This window comes from Trichosurus vulpecula, chromosome 7 (assembly GCF_011100635.1).
Source record: "Trichosurus vulpecula isolate mTriVul1 chromosome 7, mTriVul1.pri, whole genome shotgun sequence".
NCBI lineage: Eukaryota > Metazoa > Chordata > Mammalia > Diprotodontia > Phalangeridae > Trichosurus > Trichosurus vulpecula.
In genome coordinates, this window is record NC_050579.1 from 256,080,287 (window position 1) to 256,083,809 (window position 3,523).

The window sequence follows — 3,523 nt, forward strand, 5'->3', positions numbered from 1 at the left end:
AAAGTTCAACTGTTTCCCAGAGGGAAAACATTTAAGGGCCAATTAAATCAGAGAATATGTTTCTAAAAGTTATTTAACTTATTTTAAATGTAAATTATGTAAAGCTTGTGTAAGCTCTGCTGTAATTACAGTGTTAATGCCAGTCTTACTAATACTTGTAACTTGCAAAAGGATTTAGAAGGTTTATAGGTTAAAATTTTCTTTAAATCTTCCCGTTTTAATCTCATGTATTTTTCCTCTTTTTAAATAAACACCTGAATTTTTGACCAGTTCTTTTTTTTTTAAAGAAATGCTATTGCAAACATTGGATTTTTAGGAAAATCGAATAGATCACCTCTACTTTATAAACCAAGATAGAAAAGAGGATTTAGAAGAGATCTTAGCCATCCCTAAATCATTTCTGTTTGTTTTATAGGGAACTTCATTGTGTAGTGCCTTAAAGATCAAAATGTTTGGTAGACATTATAAGAATGTTAAAAGAAAAATAAAGTTCAGGCTTATAAACAATGATATCCCTTGAAGAAAACTGTTGTTGTTTTTTTGTTTTTTTAATGGAAAAACCAATGGAGGATGAGTGGATGACTCACTTAAATTAAGTGTTTTAGATTACTTTGTAAAGGACTTATTTTGATGGAAACAAAGCAGTTCATGGGATTATTGCTTTTATTTTCCAGGTTTTAATATTTAAGTGCCATTTAATCAGCAACCCCATAATTTATTGTCTAGTGATGTCAGTGATTTTACAAAGATTCAAAGCAAACAATTATAAAGTACAACATGCACCCATATTTATTGTTGGAATAACTTTAAAATAGCTCTCTACTTGTATCATTTATCTTGCTGTTATAACATTTGTGAACTCTGAAACCTTTTGTATTTTACTGCTGATTAGCATTTTGTTAAGTGTCAGCCATTACTTTTTGATTGGATGTTTATTGTTTTTGATGTTTGGACTTAACTAGGGATTGGTTATAAAACTGATTTAATGTAGTACAAGAAATGTAACTTGCAGGGGGAGTGGTTTAATTACAACTAATAAAACATTAATGTTTTCAGAAATTAAAAAAATTTGCTGTCCTCAGCAAATCAGTTGGGGTGTATTTTGAATTCCCCCATATACCTAAACCGGAATGGTTCTCTGGAGTCCTGGGGAGGCTTAAGCATTGTCCTTTTTAAATGACTCCCCCAGTACCTTGTATTGAAGAATCTCAGAAAAGTCCATGCAGAAGAGATCTAATACTGTCCCAAACTAACAAGCAGAAATCATAATTTTTCTCAAATACGGTTATGCAGATTCTATGAAGAACATTTTACAAAGCTTATTAGAGATGACTGCTTCCCTAGAACTTAGAAAGTGCCTGTTTTGGTGCCTTTAAAAGTCTTCCCCAACCCAAGGGCAATTAAGAAAAGAAAAAAGGAAAGAAAATCAAGCTTCCAAAATCATACAGAAGCTTGAACTTTAAAAGGTTTTCCAGAAAACATGGGGTTCTCTGTTCATCAATTTAAGACCTGAGGTTGACTTGAAGTTAGTCCTTCATCCTCCTGTGAGAAACTAAATTTCCTGAGTAAAAACTATTCCATGATTCATTTAGGTCAGAAGGCCATCTAACTGAAGCATCTAGAAAAGATCGAAGTGTGCCTTCCTACAGAGAGAATACCAAAATTTTGCTACAAATCTCTGTATTATTGTTAAATCTCCTTGGAGAGTTACACATCTTTCCTATAGGTCCCTATACCAAAGGGCACCAAAATTTTCCTTAATGGATTCCTCCTTACTGCAAGGAAAATATGAATGGAATTTCAGTCACTCCACAATAGGTTCAGTTTTGAAAAGAAATAAAACAGGGTCAGGTAAGTCCCAAACCTGTGGGGGTGTCCCAAAATGGATTAAGCAGTTTGTGTTCATTACTCTCACCTCCCTACCTCCTACTGACACCCCATGTATTCCACAATCCAGATACATTGCCCTGCTTTCTGCTCCTTACACAAAGCAATGGTCTCCTGTCTCCATGCCTTCTCAATGGCCATCCCTCATACGTGAAAGGTTAGTGCCCTCTGGAAAACCTAAGCTGCTAATTAATGCAAGCTAGAAGAATTAACCCAAAGTATGGACTTGGGGATAATTTGAGTCCTTTAGCATTGACAAGAATTCGCTGGACAGATTCTCCACCCAGAATTGTCATTTTTGGATACTCTAGTTTCAGATATCCTCTAGAGAAAAACTAAAATTTTTGTGTTCAAGTTATTCCCTTTATAAGTGGTTTTGTGCAATCTGATCTTACTTTACTGTATCAGGTAATACTTATTAGAAAAGTTAATTGATGTCAACTGGTTGATTGTTTGGGGAGGCAATCAGATGCAGTATATTTGGAAGAGACAGTATTTGAAGGCACAACCCCTCAGAATTATTCCTAAAACAGTGTACTGGAGCCAGCTTTAACTAGCTTGTAAGTGATTACAAATCAGGGCTTGATTTATTGTTTTGTTGATTGTCTAAAATTAAGAAAGTTTTAATGATGTATAGTAAACTTAAAAGTGTATGTGCTTACCAACCCACCCCTTCGTGGAAGTGGGAGGTCCATAGGCGTAGCATGTTTCTGACTTTTCTGATGTATAGGGTTTGTGCAGATTTCTTCTTCTTCCTCCTCCTCCTCCTCCCCCTCTCCCTTTCCCTCTTCCTCCTCCTCCTTTTCCTCTTTCTTCTCTTTTCTTTCCTTGAAAAATGTTTGTTATATAGGATGACTCTTCAGGAGGCTATGGAGAGGGATACTGGGGAAAACTATTTTTAGAAGTATATGTGTACGTAATTGAGAAAAAATTAAGTATATATGCATACTTTTTTTCTACAGAGATCCCAGTATTCCTCTATAAACATTGCTTGAACTTAGTAGGAGAGCGGTAAAAGGCTAGGGGAATTGTCATCACCACACAAGTGACCTGATGACTGTAGCCTAATAACAGTAATAATAAGAATAACTGACATTTTTGTGGTACTTTAAGATTGCAAAATGCTTTTCTACCTTTATCTCATTTGAACCTCAGAACTACCTAGAACCCTAAGAAGAGCAGTAGTTTCTTCCCCTCTGGGAATCTAAACTGACAGCACAATGTGGGCTGGGTGACTGGCTTGATTTCAGAAAAACCTGGAAACACTTGCATAAACTGATGCTGAGTGAAGTGTGTAGAACCAGGAAAACACTGTAAACAGTAACAGCAACATTGTGCAATGACTGACTTTGTTAGATTTAGCTCTTCTGAGCAATGCAATGATCTAGGACAATTCCAAAAGACTCATGATTGAAAATGGTATCTACATCCAGAGAAAGAACTAAAGGAGTCTGAATGCAGATAGATGCATAGTATTTTCTCTTTTTGTTGCTTTTTCTTTCTCATGGTTTTTCCCTTTTGTTCTGATTCTTCTGTTGTATCCTCAGTGCTTAGCACATAAGCACGTAGCAGGTGCTTATTAAATGTTCATTGAATGAATGAATGGAAGCCTGAAATCAGAAAGTAGTCTGGAAGA